Here is a 20,046-nt window from a genome sequence, read left to right on the forward strand (position 1 = left end):
AAGTTGGTGATGTTGTGTCCCATATGGGGGCTGCCTCTGGTGCCTACACAGAGTATGGAGAGGTAGTACACATGTTGTCCTTGTATGTGTGGCCTGTGGTGGAGATCATGTGAGACTATGTGATGAGTGGGGTGTGTTGCGAATGTTACACATCCCCACATGACTGTCAGGTGCAGTCAGGGTTGGTGACAGCATTACCCCCAGCAGGGATGCATAAGTGCATCCCCCACAGGCTGTAGTGTCGTATGTTGGGAGGTGAGCATTGAATGTGTACATGAGACAATTGCTCTATTGCCACATGTACGACATATCCATCTTATAGACAGGCAATAGCAGTGGTACGTGACAGTTGGACATGCCTGTATATACAGCCATGTCTCACAGGATATGTGAGTTACGTGTGTACAACAGCTGTTGTACCATAAGCAAGCTGGAAATCTTAGGACAGCCAGTGTACCTGTGGGAAAGGGTGTGGAATGGGTGCTATATTAATCAGTAGCTCATGACATGCTCACAAGTTCCGAACAAGTGCCGAGCATGACCATAAAATACAGATAGGGTGTTGGATAATATCAACCCACAAGTGGTGACGACAGTCATAATGTGTGGCACTGCACTATAACCCTGCTGAGTATGGTGTGCATGTCCATGAACCATTATCACTGTAGATGTTAGCAGTACAGATGTACAAGACAGTACGGATGTTTGATTACAAATACCTTTGTATGTCACAGGAGTGTTCTACCAGTGGCCTGTTGACAGACTCACAACTAGAAATGGTGCCAGAGTGACATGTGCATATCACACCAGTGCCAGCTCCAGTAGAACAGGGTTAATGTGTTGTACTCCACCCTCATTGTAGCCCATACCACACAGACAAATGTTAGGCATCTGTGTATGTAAGGATGTGAATGACCATGACCTATGAGGAATAGCTGTGTCAGTGTTGTGAACAACATATGGAATAGGCTGTGTGGGTGAGGTGTGTGACATATGTGCACATTCTGATGGATGATATCAGCATTGTCACCGCTAGGTGAACATCCCTGTACCCATTAACTACCACCTAGGCTGTGGTCATCATTATGGACACTGTGTAAGGGATGGTGCTGTGCAGTACACCTCCCTGACTTGGTGACGTCTCCAGGCCCCTTAGGTAGTCATATGAGGTACCCATGTCATGACAGGGTGCCATCCATGAGCACGGAGATCATTGGACAGGCATATACAGCACTGGGGTGACCAATATTGGATGACATATCACCTGCAAGGTGTAATGGCCATGAGTGGATGGGCGATACCAGCCTTCACAATCGTGACCTCCACTATGCAGCATGCTGTCTACCTTGCATAAAGACATCTGCTACACCATGATGATGGACATGCTACATGTCCATATCCTGATCTGTAAGATATATGTCATGGACATCCACCATCCTAATACTAGGATCACCACATGCTGGACAGATCCCTGTGCCATACATGTGACATACTCCCGCCAAACCATGCAACCATGTCCATCAAAGCTGCACATGTCATCCCAGTCATACATGGTGTGATGGCCGCATGATAGATGTAGTATCAACTGTCTGGATCAGTAATGTGGCACTGATGCACCTCGCGGTGACATAATGGCTGTCTGTTACAGCTAGGAAACCTTGCCCATACATGCTATGATTCATAACCATCCCTGCGAATGACGTCCAACTAACCATTGTCCCATGTCTATCACATGTGCAACACAGGCGATCCGTGGCAGGATGTTGAACAGCTGTACAGTGCTGTGTAGATGTATATGGCAAAACACATGCATGTACAGGTTTCCATGCGTATGTGTGCATTGTCACTGCTCAAGTCCATTATGGCTGTGTCTGTGTTGATATGTGACATATACACAGCATCAAAGTCAACAGCATTACCGTGGACACATCCAGGCATGTGCAGAGAGGTAAGAACACCAGTGCAGGCAAATAGACATGCCCACATCAAGACAGCATTCACATGGAGTATGAACACTGTAATGAGGTGACACACATATATGGTGATGATATCCAATGCACAATGGGTGTTACATGTGTGTGACACAAACACGTCAGTCGTGTCCGTGTCATGATGATTTGCAAAGATAACTGTGCAGATGTACTAGATCAGCAAACAACCATACGCTCCGCAAGGATGGTGTGCAGGGTCAAACCAACAATGTAAACCACCAACGACCAGCAAAAATTATAGTGAACACGCAGTAATGAAGAAATAATGATTATTTATTTATAATTCCTCCAAATCCAGACCGGTTCCGGCTATTCAGCCTTTATCAATGAATACAATAAAGTATCATTATTTCTTCATTACTGCATGTTCACTATCATTTTAGCTGGTCGTTGGTGGTTTACACGGATGTACTAGATGTTATAGAAATGTATGTGCAGCAGTATCTCTGTACATCTTTGAAACTGTGACATGTCACCATCAATATGTCTTACAGATAATGCCCCGTACACGCCTTCCAGCATACAGCCACCAGGAGGATGATGTCCTCATCCCGTACCTCCATGAGAACTACGAGGTGTTGTTCAGCCATGTGCCACAGAATGCCCAGCAGCAGGACGACCTGTGGCAGGATCTTCGCAGGAGAGTGAACGATGTGGGTGGCCATAACCGCACCTACCAGCATGTGCGCAGACACTGCACAGACTTGATACGACATGCAAAACAGCATGCCACTGCAATTGCCAGGGAACAAGGTAGAACAGGTGGTGGGCCACCAACCCAGAACCCACTCACAAACACCGAGGAGCTACTGGCCAGTCTGGGGACACCCTCAGAACAGCATCCACAAACACTAGCTGCCATCGTGGAGGTGGGTGTCTCCCAACCAATGAGCCTGGAGTTACCTGTTAAGTCAGTACTGCACATATGGCTATTATATCCCATTTACTTGCATGTGTCACTGTACATTATGTAAAGTAACACCATATGTAAGGTATGTGGACACACATGCTGCATACTACAGTATGCTACCCTGTGCATGCACACATGTGTATACTATATGCTATTATACAGGTGAATGTGTTAACATGCACAGTGCACCCTGTGGCTGTCATACAGTCATGGATAATGTTCATACTGCTGTGTCACCCCTATACAGGTACCTCTGGTGTGCCGCACAGACATGAGTCCGTTGCAGGTAAGACTGTCATCAGTATCAGGCATGTTAAAGCATAGATCTATTTGCCATGTGGCCAGTTAACACTTGCACACTTGATGTTCGTTCCAGTCACGATATACAGGTCGCAGCACCCATCATTCACACAGGCCACCCATGTGCAATATATACAAATGAAATGATACACCAACTTGAAACCACAGTATTTGTCATTGCTACATGTGTGGTCAGCTGTGCATACAACGGTGGAGGTCTTCTACAATGGAGGCATATATAGTATGCATTGGAACAACATGTGTGGTATGCAAAGAGTACCACACAGTGAGCTGTGATATGGGCAGCCCACAGGTATCACCATTGTGTTGTATGCCCCTGCATTGGGTGCACACATTGCGATGTGCCATCTGACATGTCCCAGACATGTAGTGTTCTGGCTGCAATATTGTCACACTATCCCATGACCCGTACCCCACATACCAAACATACAACCCATTGTCTGCATAGCCCTGTGGATGGTGACATATCTGACATCTATGGGTATATGTCATATGGAACAACACAGACATGTGAGATAGATGGCCATCACACACATTTGGCCAACACATGTGCACACATGGCCATCGGGGATGGCCAGAGACACGTAGCCACACAGTAGATGTGATGTGTATACACCCTGTTGCATGTTGTCCACACATGGCCCACTTATAGCCTTAGTTGACTGATTATACAGTTGATGTGGTACACTGGACATCCTAACAGCCTGTGCACAGCTAGTGGAGGTGTCACTGAAGTCTACCATATAAGATCAGTTGAACATCACGACTGTGTCATAGCATGACAGTAGTCACCTGTACAGCTTCACAGACATTGACACCACATCAGGCCACAGATACTGTACATTTCCCTTGCTGCTGTAGGACATCACCATTAGCTGTGCACCTCGTGTGTGTGTGGTACATCAATGTCATGTGGGAAATGGTGACTTGACATGTCCGCTATGTGTGGACATGGTTGCCAGGCAGCTAAGACCCTGTAGTTGTTGTGCAGGGGTGTCAGCTGTAGGCCTCCAGTGACCTGTCACTTGACACAGCATGGTTTGGTGTGTATACACCTCAGCATCATGGGTCACAATCCACAGTTATGTCATGGGTATGCATGCAGTTACGGCTCTGCAATGTGTACATATTATGCATTGTACAGCAATATAGATGCCTCAAGATGCCATGCAATGGCAAAGTGTCTGTACTTCACACTGTATAGCAATGTAGATGGCTCACACTACCCTTCCATGCTCATGCACATGTGCTAAACATGCATTCTATCTGTAGGGCATACAGACAACACCACAATGTGATGCCCATTATGATGCTTTACATGTGTCAGGACACCATTGTGTCAGACATGTATGCATGTTAATGCACACGTCAGCAGAGTACATGTCAAGGTCACATCAGCCATGTGTACTGTTATCCTGTTCTGGTCCACATGGTGTATCACGGGGATGCATGCATACTACCGTGATTGTGTGAACTGCATGGCTACTGATATGACACCTGCTTGCGGTAGTGTGCACCCCAGGGTGGTATGCTTACTAACACTATTAATGTTTGAGCTGCATGCCCTCTGCTGTACCACAGGCATTCTGCATACCATCTGTCAAATCACATGCATGGTGTGTCTATGTGTGTATGTCTGTGTGTGTGTGTCTGTGTGTGTGTGTCTATTGTAATTTAGAGTCTTTCTTTGCATTCACAGGTGATGTAGGTGCATTACCCTCCTGCGGTCCATCTGATGTCAGTGTCCCCACAGATACTAGCAGTGATGAACATATGCATGAAGTACAGGCAGGGTTGTCAGGGGCTGAATCTGTGCCAATGGTTGCCATCCCAGCTATGTCCCCCTCTTCCCCGCACACAGTTCTGCTGCCAACACATACCTCATCACCAGTGGCCATAGAGGAAGGACAGTCGGCGTCTGTTAGCGTGGAACAGGAATGTGTGGTGGCTACAGAAGGTGTGTCTACACACCATGGTGTCAGTGTAATGACTGCAGATGTGCCACACAGGCATGTGGCCGGTGCTGCTCGTAGGAGGACCTCTCGTAGACATGCACTTGCAGGACAGTGCGCAGCAGCTGGTATCACCAGATGCATGTTCCAGACTGTAATGGCGACACAGACATGTGCTGAACAGCAGACCAGTGAAGGGCAGAGGCTGCAGAGGGCTGCTATCCGTACCCTAAATGACAACATCCAGGCATTGGCAAATGCTCAACAGCAGATTGCTGATGTTCTTGACAGGCGATTGGGTGACATGGTTGGAATCCTTAACTGTGGCATGGCAATCTGCGAGCGTGAGCTGTCTGTGCTGGAACATTTGGTAAGAGTGAGGCATAGGCCACGTGGATGTAGGCCAGCCACACCACCTAGTGCAGGTCAATGTGAGTGTGCCACCTCACATGCCCGCTCCCATAGTGCCGGTAGCAGTAGCAGTGCAGCTGGTGCTGCGCTGTCCACACCAGGACACAGCAGGCCATGTGGACGTGGCCCTGGACATTCCCAGCAGGGACACAGTTCCAGTGGACATGTGTCGTCGGACAGTAGCCAATCTGTACCTCCGCCTCGTAGTGCCCGTGCAACCCCTGGCAGGCACAGGTCACGTGGCCGGACACAGTGAGCTGTACAACCTGGTCTGTACAATCTGTAGCTGTCAATAATACCCCATGTAGGCCTCACAAAAGGCAGAACTGTGTGCACATATACATGCACACAGCAAAGACATCTGTAGGGCACAACAACAACCACATGCATACTGAACAGACATGTCCAATCATATCACTGGCCTTTACCCACACACATGATGTCATCCATTGGTGCAGCCTATGCCCCTACAAACATTATCACCCTGTGCATATGATGAAGCCTGTGCCGCATCCCTGTCATCCACACCATCGGTGCAGGGGCATGCTCTAATGGTCTGATGCACAGGGTGAACAGAATAGTCAGAAGTGTAATTTAAATTAGTTGGGTAAGAATAGTGAGAGAAGTGTATGTTACAATAGTTGTGTGAGAATAGTGTGAGACGTGTATATTACATTAGTTGTGTACTGTTGACACGCACCAGACATACCATGTAGTACAGGTTTAGCATGCATTGTTATATGTTCACAGTATGTGTCATGGTAACAACAGTAACAGTATGTTGGTAATGATGCCCTGGTTCCCTCCTTATGGTCTACTTGCATGTGCCTACAGGTAGCACTGTTTGCAGTTTCCCATGTGTAACTGTGGAGTACTCACAGGCACATATGGCAATATCAGCATGCTAAACGTAGCCTCAGCCTGACTGTCATACAGTCTAACATACCACAGATGTCCACACATATACTGATCCAGAAGCATGTGGGCAGTTTAATAGGCTACAGTGGCTAGAGACGTGACATCCATACCAGGTCACATCACAGGTATGTTGACATGGTGCAGGGGTTGTATACAGAGGTCTGGCCAGTGATAATGTTAGAGGCCACTTGATAGCATGAGGCCTCACTGTGTAGCAGTAATACCCTGTCACATTACAGGAACATGCTCACACTAATGGGGTCATCAACACTTTAACGCACACCCCATAATGTTGAGGTGAGGACCCTTGCCTATGTGGTCATTACCCTCACAGTACTGTGCACCCACACAATGCGACACAGAGAAAGAACATATACAGGTAGCCAGTGCGGCTGAGACCGATGGCATCAACAGGGTAGTGGACTGCATCACAATGAGGGGTTAGGGATCCTGTATGTTCTGTATGGTATCACACACCCTCACTCCATGCACCAGACAGCCATACATATCTACATACACACACACACACACACACACACACACACTGTGGAGACCACAAATGTCGTACACATTTGGATAGCTGATGTGTGTGATACACACACCACACCTGCCTACGTCATGCTTTCCACACTGCAGTATGTACAGATCTCTACAACAGTGTACAGGGGTGTGTGACAATTGGGTTGTATTCCACACCATATGTGGCATATATGGTCACACAAGCAAATACACGTGGCAGTACTGTGAATGATGCACCTGCTATATGATGATACGTCTGACAGACATGCAGCAGTATTGGCCGCATTATGTGTACCAGCACTACCTCCGGCAATTGTGCTGCTATATGCACACAGGAGGATGTAAGTGTTACAGGTGTCAAGTGACGTACTGTCGGTAACACATGGCCGCTGTGTAGGTGTTATGTCTCCACCATCAAGTAATGGTAACATAGCGTACTGTTTGCACATGTCATAGTTGGATGGCGTGTGACACACCTGTGAGCCGTCCCTGGCAAACATCCATCTACACAGGTGCATCACCACTTTATGTACACACATCCATCCATACCTGCTGTACATCCTACCGTACTGTCAGTATGTCACCATATACATGTGTCAATGATGGGGCTGCATTGCAGCTGCATGTTGTAGTTAGGCACAGATGAGTTACTTACATCAGCTACTGTACATGCATGGTAGCTGCATGCACACTACAGATTGTACATGTGTGTTGGTCCTACATGCCTATCATGTAGCCATGTTTGTATGTATTGCAATTGGTGGACATGTGTGTTGACATACATAACACATGGACTGTTGTATGATATGATGGGTGTCATGGGTAACTAGTACAGAGGGAATGTGTCCTCGGTCAACATTGCTACCTCATGTACTGTTAGCATTCAACAGCCATGGACCCACCTTCCATTTGTGTGCGTATGATTGCTGTAGCCACTTGCCCGCACAGAGGACAGCAAAAGCTATGCTATGTACATAGTTGTTGTGTTTTTGGTCCATGCACATATCCACTGCAATTACATGTATGACATAGCCAAACATGTGTGTTCATTGGTATAGAGCGACAGTCATCTGTCACAGTTGTGTAAGACCCAGGGTCCCTGGTATGTGTAGGGTTGACCTGGTTATGTACAGTGGTATCATTGCAATGCATAACACATGATGGAACCCTGTCGGGACATGTGTAGTCTGCACAGTTGCTGTAGACCTATGTACAGTCCACTGGTCATGAGTCACACGGTGTTCTGTTAATGTATGGCTGTGTATTGCTGGTCCAATGACATGGTGATGTGTGATGGCTACATTGTAGATTGTGGTGTGTACCTCTGTGATCTACACCTGAGAGAACTGTGATAGCTCCTGAGTGTGTACTGGTCAATACATGTGAGTGGCCTTCATGTACGTGGGGACAGTGATACCATACTGTGCCCTTCTGTGTTTAGAATCCGTGTGCATGCAAGACGGTCTTGCAACTGCTAAGTGTGTGAGCATGCCCAGTACGCCGTTGTGTAGATGGACACACAGTACATTCCAAACTGCACACTTCCATGATTAGAATCCGTGTGCATGCAAGACGTACATTCCAAACTGCGCACTTCTATGATTAGAATCCGTGTCCATGCAAGACGGCCCTTTGCAACTGCTAAGTATGTGAGCATGCCCAGTACGCTGTTGTGTAGATGGACACACAGTACATTCCAAACTGCGCACTTCCATGATTAGAATCCGTGTGCATGCAAGATGGCCCTATGCAACTGCTAAGTGCGTGAGCATGCCCAGTACACCATTGTGTAGATGGACACACAGTACATTCCAAACAGACGTGTGATACTAAGTGTGTGGGCATGGCCATTGACATCCTGTATAGCCATGGTGGTCATCCAGGCAACATATGTCCATTTTCAATGTCACGATGGATGCCTACATTGAACACACTGGTTGCTGTCTCGAAAGGGTGTACTCTCTGTGGCGCGGCCCGTATCTATGTAGTGTTGTAGTGTTCCGTAGATATTTAGTTGCCCCGTTCACAGCACTGCCGTGTGTTTGTCTATGTCTACCTTGGGACAGTAATATGCTTTCAGACTGCTCACTCTCTAAGCATTCCCTATCGGCGTCTTTGTCTTTGCGGATGATGTCACCCACCTAGAAGTATGCCTCTGGGAGTGCTGTGCTCAGTAATCTCAGTAGCGCATTCTGTAAATGCATAATTCTGTAGTGTGATAAGGTAGTTAGGTGTATGTTCAACTCCCAGCCCTGCCAATTGTGTGTGTGTGTGTGTTTCCAGCTGCCTGGGGACACAGTAATGCTTTTAGATGCCTCACAACACATGCATTCTCTATCGGCGTCTTTGCCTTTGCGGATGATGTCACCCACCTAGAAGTTTGCCTCTGGGAGTGCTGTGTTCAGTAATCTCGGTAGCGCGTTCTGTAAATGTGTAATGCTGTAGTGTGATAAGGTAGTTAGGTGTATGTTCAACTCCCAGCCCTGCCAATTGTGTGTGTGTGAGTTTCCAGATGCCTGGGGACACAGTAATGCTTTTAGATGCCTCCCAACACATACATTCCCTATCGGCGTCTTTGCCTTTGCGGATGATGTCACCCACCTAGAAGTATGCCTCTGGGAGTGCTGTGTTCAGTAATCTCGGTAGCGTGTTCTGTAAATGCATAATGCTGTAGTGTGATAAGGTAGTTAGGTGTATGTTCAACTCCCAGCCCTGCCATGTGTGTGCGTGTGTGTTTCCAGCAACCTGGGGACACAGTTATGCTTTTAGATGCCTCACAACACATACATTCCCTATCAGCATCTTTGCCTTTGCGGATGATGTAACCCACCTAGAAGTATGCCTCTGGGAGTGCTGTGTTCAGTAATCTAAGTAGCGCATTCTGTAAATGTGTAATGCTGTAGTGTGATAAGGAAGTTAGGTGTATGTTCAACTCCCAGCCCTGCCAAGTGTGTGTGTGTGTGTGTGTGTGTGTGTGTGTGTGTGTGTGTGTGTGTGTGTGTGTGTGTATATATATATATATATATATATATATATATATATATATATATATTTGTAATATGTATGTGGATATTAGCACTATTGAATGTGCTGCATTATCTGTTCGTGATCACCTTGGATGTATCTAAATTTGCTATGGCTCTGTGATAGTGCACATACTGTGTGCTGTAGTGATCCTGGGTTATAGTTGTGTAGTGACCAGTAATATTGTTGCTGGGTATTACAAGGGACATTGAAAACAATGATAGTATAGCAGCTTTAAACAGTCGTGTGTACATCTCAGCAGCAGTCAGCAGTGGTTATTACTTTGGAGGATGAGTATGGCTCATATAAATATGTATTAAATGACAATACTATGCAGATGAGGTTAACATTACTGACACCCGTTTATCCACAGGTTGTGATACAGATCCCAAGAATGCATGTGTATACATTGCCAGGTGCAGGACTGGAATATTGTTGAATGCATGGAGGGGTGTCCATGGCCAAAAATGGTGATCTGTACAGCCTGGCAAGTGCAGTCTGTGACTGCCCCACAACCTCAGGTATATGGCTGACACATGCTGAAACTGTGTACATGCAGACACACACATAAAACAAACAGCTAGGGTTAACAGATACACACACACATTGCATCAACATTGGGCCATGCAAAACCTGTTGTCCCTCACACACACACAGATACATACATGTTGATTGGATGGCTCAATGACAGGCTCTGGATAAGAAACTACATACCCTGTGCATATGATGACACCTGTGCCACCTCTTGTAATGTGTAACATTGATGCAGGTACAGACTAACATGGTGCTGATGCACAGGGTGGCTTCATAGCATTGTAATAATGTTAAAATGTTGTTAACACAAAGTGTAATTTCCTTCTAGGTGTATGTAAGCAGGCATGATGCATTATAGCTATGATCATCACTGTAGTATAGTGTACAGCACTGTTAATTCTGAAGATGTATTATCCAGTGCCATTTGACTGACGTGTGTAGTACTGGCAGCATGTGTTTCAGAGTGTGCAGTACGTGTGTGATGTGTGTGGTACAGATGTTCATGTATTTATATGTGAACATGGTGAAGGTGCACTGTCTGCATGTACATGTATAGTGGACACATTGGAATGGTGACATGCCCTGTATTACACATTAACACTTCATAGTTCCTATTGGTGGCCAGTATGCATTATACTGCACATATTGTTGTACTTGTCTACACATGTGTGATTGCTATGGTTTTACACAGTGCTGTGGGTGATACTGTTACTATCTGTGATTGTTTTGCATTATGGTAGTAGACACGACCTCAACAGTCTGAATAACCAATTGTTATATGATATCTTCACAACTGATCCACATATGTAGGACACACAGTAGCATGTGGATCCTACATGTACTATACTATACCAGTACGCACTGGTATTGACCGCCACACATTGCTGGGACCATTACTGTTTGACATATAGCCATGTTAGTTACAAGCAAAGACAATAGGGATATTCCTGTCCACATCTGGGAATTCATACTGTGGCCTACAATGCATTCTGCACATGACACAGTTATTCTACACAAGGGTATCATACAGACAGATATGTGTTATCCAACCCATGCTGTAAACCTATAAGGCTAATAAGAGTTAGTTATCCACATTTACTACACATACTATACCAACAGTAACACATAGGTATTACACTCCAATATGTATAATGGGTAACAATGTGTACATATAGACAAGTGCTATGTCATTTGTCATTTGATATTTGCATTTACAATGGTATTTTGAAGTACATCACTGTATCACATAAGCAATGAGAGTTCTGCATGCATAACCTCCAAGGTGGTTGTACAACTATGATGAATGTCCATTATTGACAGACTTTGCTGTGTTTGAACTGTTCTGCAGTAATACACATACATGAACAGTCACTCACACTATGTATATAAACTGTCATGTGTATGTGTGTGTGTGTGTGTGTGTGCGTGTGTGTGTGTGTGTGTGTGTGTGTGTGTGTGTGTGTGACACTGATAACCTAGGCCATAGACAATTCTGGTACATGTAGTTGACAAGTGCTTTAATGCTCCACCAGATGTGTCCAGGCACCAGAACTGTGACTTGAGCGACACAAACACATGCTAGATTACAGTTTCTGTTTGTGTGTGTGCCTCATTATGGCATTCCTGTTCATGTGTGTGTGCATTTCTGATGTGTGTCATCAGCCACAGTTGAACTGCACATCCAGCATCCCCCACTAGGTGACCAAGTGGGTTGTCCCCATTGCCAAATGTTTTGTACAGCTGCGTCAGATGCCACATATAGGAAGCATTGCAGCTTCCAGGGCATCCAGCACACACATTCAGTATTATGGGCTGGCCATCACACACAAACCACCACTTCATGGAGGGGAAGCCCTTGTGGATGATGTAGGCCCTACCACACTCACTGGCTGGTGCTTTGATGCATATGTGCATGCAGTGTATTGCACACAGTACTCAGGGTATTCCACTGTTGTGTGGAAAAGACACATAATGCTGCCCAATACCTCACGGGAATTGGGGATATATACATGATCACTGACATGTGCTGACATGACATTTATGAACTGGTGCAGTACCCTGGATGCTGATGTTTGTGAAATCCACATCATATCACCAGTTGATCTCTGGAAGTACCTGATGCCGGTATCCTTAGGGCAACACATACCTTGGTTTCCACTGGGACAGGTTTCCCTCTGTTGGTTCTGTGTGTGAGACATGGCCTGCACAGCTCCACAATCTTCTGCAGGAGGTCTCTGTCCACTCTATAGTGCTCTACTGTCTCCAGCTCATGTAGCCCCTGGTAGGTTACCTTGTGCCTGAACACTCTTCTCTGTCTACTCACTGTGTGTTGCTGAGCAGCATTCACATTGGCACAACCCTCCACATGTTGCTTATGTTGACGTATAATAGCAATGGCAGCCCCTAACATTATGTTGTCTCAGTTAAGCTTTTACAGTTTTCACTTCTCTTAGTATACTACAGTGTTGCAGTGTGTCTGAGAAAACATGGTGGAATGCTGTTTGTAGAGTTGTACGTGCTGTGCTGTGCTGGCCTACTGTACTGGCTGTGTAATATACTCAGTCTGATTGTTTTCACCTGCGAGCTGTGGTAGTTCTCCTTGGTTAACTTACTGATATTTGTTTACATTCCTTTTCACTGTCTGTGTCCACAGTGAGTGGCGCCGCGCATAGGAGCACAGTGAAGTGCACATCCACTTCCATGCGCGCACACAGGCTTATACATGCGTACAAACACTTACACTTACACGACATTACACGGGCTTCAACAATCTTACACTAGCTTACTCATTCTTCAACGCGTGCACACATGCTTACTTGGGCTTACAGGCGCGCACGGGTGCAAACACACTTCAGCAGGTTTGCAAGAAACTTCAGTGATATCCATGGAGTACACCATCAGTTTCCTGACTTTACCTAGGATACATCATAATACGCCTCTTCCACTGATGAGTCACTGACAGCAAACATGTGACACACTGCTCCAATAAGATTACAGTGTTTTATACACACACACTCATGATGTCACCTATCTTCTATACTGATAGGCCCCTTAACCTACTCTTACACTGTAGAGGCTTGCCCATATGGCATGACAAATTGTGCTTCACTATCCTCAGCCTCAATTGCATAGGATTGTCTACTAATGCTTGGTTACATCTCTGTGCTTCCACACATAGCAACCAGTACTCCGTAGCCATGTTGTCTTCAGCGTGCCATTCACCTGCATGGCGAACTAACTTTTAACTGACATTACAATTTGTATGTATATTTTACATATTTGTCTTGCTTTGTACGCGCAGCTCGTATTCGCGCTGCTGCGCTACGCTTAAACATCGGAGATCGGGGGCGGACAACTAGAGTTTTATTAATTTCCTATGAAAAAACATGCCACTGGCCTTATATTTGACCATTGGCATGCTTCTTCAACTAAATCCATCCTTTATATGCAGATGACATTGCTCCGTTTAGCTACTTGCAGAAAGTTACTCGGTTAACATCCATGTACATGTCTGCACATAACTTTACTCTTGCACGGACAGCTTACTGTTTCATGTATCGCAAATTTTGCATTATTTGCATAGCTTTCACCTACAAATGGGGTAATTTGCATATCCTAACATTGTCCGTGCAACGTTCATTTTAGGGGCTGTGCTACACGCCCCTACAGGATATTGCTGAATAGCTCAGCAGACATCTTGCCTTGCTCTACTCTTACTCTACTCGTACACACCAGCCAAGGCTTCGTGAATCCTGGCCTAAGCTTTGTTGTGTGCTAATATGTCTACTTGTGGAGTAAGCATGGCTGTAGGTATGTTTTGGCCTGCTATGTCTGTCATTTCTACAGAGCAGCTGCCACTTTCATCATTTGTAGAGGTGACAGCCCTATAGGAACTATATGTACAGCTGTGACATTTGACAAGTCAACACATACCTGAGGTCAATACTAAACTGACTACTTCGGCGCTTTTCATACCTTCAGATTTGTCTTGTAGTAGTATAGTCGATAATACTGTTTCCTATAACATGTATCTGTTTCTGATACAAGATATGTCATTTTATTACACCACTACACACAATATATGAAGAAATCACAGGCCAGATGCCATTACATTCCTTTTGTAGGACACACCCACCCAGAGTGTTGTGTTCCTCACAAAAGCCAACAGGTGCTAATCAAAACATATTCTGCTATCATCTACCTTATGTGTTCGCCGGTATTTGCGCTTTCCGTCAGTGGCAGAACTCACATGCGAGTGTGGGAGACTGAACACTGTATCAGGGATACTGCATAACACCCTGAGGGGCACATATATGTTGTTTCTATTAACCTTCCACATTGACTATCACAGGGCATGAGTATTCATCACATTTATCGAGGTACATGCTTTTGACTTATACATGTTTTGTCATTTGTCATCACGTCTTTCTTCACACCTGTGCACCTAATCTCACTAGTTCTGTACATTTATTTAGGTCAGGGTTACTTTCATACCTCTCAACGGTACACATTTTGGGTAAGTGTCCCGAACTTTGACTTATAATTTTGTTCCTTTTTTAATAATATTGTGCCTTTCTGGTAATTTAGTCACAAGTCATTAGGGGCTGTGGGGTTAGACAATAATGACAGACATTTGTAGTTTATAATTAATAACCCTCAAAACATTCATACTAATGAATGATCCATTATTCTATCAACGTTCTGACTTTGTAAGAGGAATATTTGAAATATTCCCTATTTGTACTTATTTTAAAATGCCTTTGTCCAGATGTCTTATTCTGAAGGGTTGAGAGGTATGGTTACCATCTTAGTCGTACGCATGTACATCCATGATAATCACTTACAAGACACTGATATAAGTCCCTACATCTTCCCCCAATAGTTTACACAATACCAGTAGATGGGTTCTTCATTTTAGGAAGATATAGGCGTCTACTATACCCACATAGGAATATTAATCACTCCCATGGGGCGGACCTCATAAGTCTGTGCCAAACAACACCTAGGCACCTAGGCCCATTATTGCATACCCATGATTCTCAGCCCTGACACCCCTCCACAGTAGACATAACACATATTTAATATGAGCGATAATAAAGTATGAAGACACTTCTAGGCACTATCCACTCTCCACGTATCGGGACATATGTCATACATTCTGTCCACCCATGTGTTACTACACTTGCACAAGCTACTGTTGCATGTACAGCTATATTGTAGTTGCGGATGACACTTCTTTGCAGCAATCATTACAGGACGGTGCCTGTATAGATTCACAATTTTTGGGGTCCTGCAAAGGACACCTATATCCATGTTTAAAGAGTAGGACTTGCAGATCTGGCACACTGGTATTTTCTTCCACCCGAACATGTCAATTTATCTTCTTTATCAATCTACTTATATATCTATTTCTATTAACCAGTTTATTAATTTGGCTAGCTATCTAGATAACTATCTGCTTTTAAAGTACTTATATAAAGTAAAGCTTTATTTACATTAGTAAATGCATAACTTAATTTCTACAATAATGTATAATATATGCAATGCAAGTATGATTTTTTACTTCAGTAAACTATGTATGAGCATGAACATTTTTTTTGCCTCACAACTTACTGACATCTCAATAGATAATTTGAAAATACTTCTGCTGAGTCTTTGACTGTACCAGTATATTTCCTAGTTCGGGGACTTTTTGCTTCTTTGTATCCACTATCTAGCTGTATGCATAGAATAAACTTCAGACCATTTGTTTTCTTACTCTCCACTATATTGCAGATTCAATGAAACCTACATGGTCTGCTAAAACTGCGTATGTACACCATTTTGTATTCAGACTCTACATGGTAAACATTGTGGCATGTTAATAACAGCATATGCAGCTGAATTGTATGCTAATTAACCAATCCAAGATGGAGGAGCTATTCAACAAGCTATAAATCAACCATGTAGATTCAGTGTTGGCTTTCCATGCAAATTCCAAAACCTATTGGAATACAACCATGGAAAGAGTGTTAGGGGCTGCTGTTGCTCTTAGTCATATGAATGTGCAGCAGGCCCAAGTCTATGCTACTGCTGCTGCTAATAGACCACAGTCAAGAAGGAGAAGAATGTTTAGACTCTTTTAGCTTTTCACAATCAGCATGAGGTGGAAATTGTAGAGAGCTGCAGAGTGGGTAGAGACACACTAGAGGAAATCTGCAAACTCTGTCATCCTTAACTGAGAGCAAGGGAAAACTGAGGGAAAACAATTACAGTGGAGACTAAGGTATGTTTAGCTCTTAGAATTTTATCTACGGAAACTTTCCACAGACTAACAGGACATATGTTGGGAATGTCACAGGCATCAGCATCCAGGATCCTCCATCATTTCCTGAATGCTATGCTACAACATGCCAGTGAGTATATATATATATATATATATTTTCCCTGTACAGTTGAAGACAGAGCCAGAACTATGCAGAAGTTATACCCTGTAACACACTATTCTGAAGTCTTTGGTGCCACAGACTGTACACACGTCAAAATCAATGTGCCACCCGGGGAGCAGGGAAGGGTGTACATAAATAGAAAGGGCTTCCACTCTCTTAACTGCTAGGTCATATGTAATGGTAAAAGAATCATCCTGAACATGTGTGCTAGCAACCCAGGCAGTTACCACAAGTCACATATCTTGTACAACTGTCAAGTGTATGAGATGTTTACTAGAGGGCATATCCCACAAGTTCATTTACTGGGGGATACATGTTATGCACTGGATCTGTGGCTGATGACACCCATCAGAAATGTACACACACCAGCTGAAGAATGCTATAATGAGGCACACGCTCAAACAAGAGATATCATAGAGCATGTGTTTGGGCTGCTGAAGTCGTGGTTCCAGTGCCTAGATACATCTGGGGGAGATGTACAGTACAATCCCCATACATGTGCTGAAATATTCCCTGTCTGTGCCATGCTCCATAACATTATCCTGAGACAACAGCTTCAGCAGAAACAGCAAGGGGAGGGGCCACACATCCCACCATCACTGACAAGGTCACCACAGCCACATGCAAGTAAGGATTCAGAGGGGGGGGAAACAACAGCCGCTGTGAATGTAGGCAGACATAGGCATGCACAATATACCCTCACACTGGCCAACAGGCAATGGATAGCACACACGCTCACCACCAAAGTGACTAAAACCTTCATCCTATGCACATACATACAGTAACATTGATGCCAGGCAATGCTCACAACCTTCACTTACCCATGTAATGACTGTGTCCAGCTAGCATCACACAGAGTTAGCCCTGAACTAAAACTCTTGCAACTGCCGGATTTCCAAGGTAAGTGTTGAACCTGGAATAGAAAAATAAATGCCTAAGAGTACAAAAGAATGACATACCCTTGCATGCTGTTACTTGGTAATGTAAGTAAGTAGAAAGTGGGTGATTTTTATGCAATTACATCAAGATGTGACAGCAGTGACTTATGTGACATTTGTCCTCTATCAACTAATAGGCCTCATGTATCAAAGATTCACACAACCATACATCTAAAACTTACAGATTTTCATTGAATGTCCACAGTTTGGCCTCATACTTTTGTACTGGAAAATCATTAAAGAGTGAAGTTAGAAAATAATGACACACATTTCAGTTTCTGACTTCATATCCCTCAGAAAAAACATAAAACTGGTAATATAAAACAAGTTATTTTATCAACTCTCTAAGTTTGTGAGACCTCAATTTTTAAAAACTCTCCCCATTCCTGGGACCATGTCACACTTTTATTTATGGCTTGGTCCAGCTATGTTGGTCTAAGAGGTTGGGAAGGATGTACACATTAAAAAAACACCTGTAAGAAAGCAGTATGATTTGCAAAGCAGCATCACAAACATATATACTGAGCATTAAGTCAGCTATGCACCTTGAGAATCAGACAAAAGACTTGTACATCCCTGAATCCTAAAGATTGAAAACTAGGATATGGCACAGTTATCATCATTTGCTCAGGGTGTTGTGTGGGGGAGCAAGAGGCCAAGGCTGACACAAAAGTTAGTGAGTGTGTGTGAGTAAGAAAGAGAAGCAGGCAGACATTTGGATAAAGTATCAAATGGCCACTGAGACAAAAATGAGCTGTAAGACTCATAACTGACTCATGTAACTGTTATGTGCATTTGTCTGTATGGGCGCTCCAGATGAAATTGGTGTGTGGTTGTCTGCAAGAACACAGCCAAGCTCTGTGTTAGCTCTATGTTCTGGCATGTCAGACAGGTGTGAGCCATGCATGGTAGAGATGACAGTTCATTGTCATTGTCATCAACCCAGAAAACTAGCTCTGCCAGGAATTGCACTGGTATGTCCATGTCCACAATAAGATGCACTGCTGCTACCTGAACATGACTGATGTCTGCTGGATGAGCTCTCCTGATGAGTATGCCCAGGACAACAATCCATGGCCTGTCATGTCTGGGTGTGGACATCTCAACCGCTGATGGAGCAGTGGAAGTAATACCACTATGGGAGTGTGATCAGGCACAGCCAAGGTGACTGACATCAGATGATGTAGCTGACCTACCTACATCCCAGCAGATATTCCATCACAGACACCGGCTTTTCCAAAGTGTCATTTATCCGATCCATTGAATTGGCAACACAGTGGAGGCAGTCACCCATGTCAGCCTGTGCCACATCTACTACCTTCAGCATTTCCTCAGAGGCCCTATTGGAATATGCCTGCATCTCCATGATGGACCTAAACATACACTGAGTGGCACAAAAAGACATACCAGGATCAGGTGGTGGATGGACAGCATACCTCCTCCGATCACCCCTATCAACCCTCCTGTGTGGCACTTCACCCATACTTTGGCTATGGCCAGAATCAACAGGCACTGAAGCCACAGTAAAGATGCTACCCTTATCAAGTGTCTCACCCTTCACATGTCCAATATCTGAGGGCTCACTGGAATGAGCTTGGTTAGGTCTACTGGCTGTGCCTGATGAAATTACAAATGATGGCTGCATGTCAACCTCAATATCTGATTCAACCTCTGCACCCTCCGACTCTGCCTGTGTGTAGCCACCATCATCATCAGAGTCTGCCAATTCTCTGACATTAAGTGGTAAGACCCCTACACTTCCATTGTGAGGATCATCTGTGATAATAAGCAACAAACACAGGAAATAAATTACTAGCTACACTACTACAATTTAATATATACTAACAAACTAACAGTGGTGTCAGTATCACAGATGGTACAGCAATACACACACAATCCTGACATCCACCTCACACATACAGATCAATGCATATTTCTGTCAAATGTTCATCAGTACTGAAATACAACTGCTTGGCTTACCATATGCAGATGATTCCACACTTGCTAGGGAGGATATTCCTGGAAAATGTTAAGCAAAATGTAATGACACCATCATCACAATAACAATAAATAAGAGGAATTTTTTTGCCTTTATATGTC

The sequence above is a fragment of the Protopterus annectens genome, chromosome 3.part1, assembly GCF_019279795.1.
Source record: "Protopterus annectens isolate FY-2018-M chromosome 3.part1, PAN1.0, whole genome shotgun sequence".
NCBI lineage: Eukaryota > Metazoa > Chordata > Ceratodontiformes > Protopteridae > Protopterus > Protopterus annectens.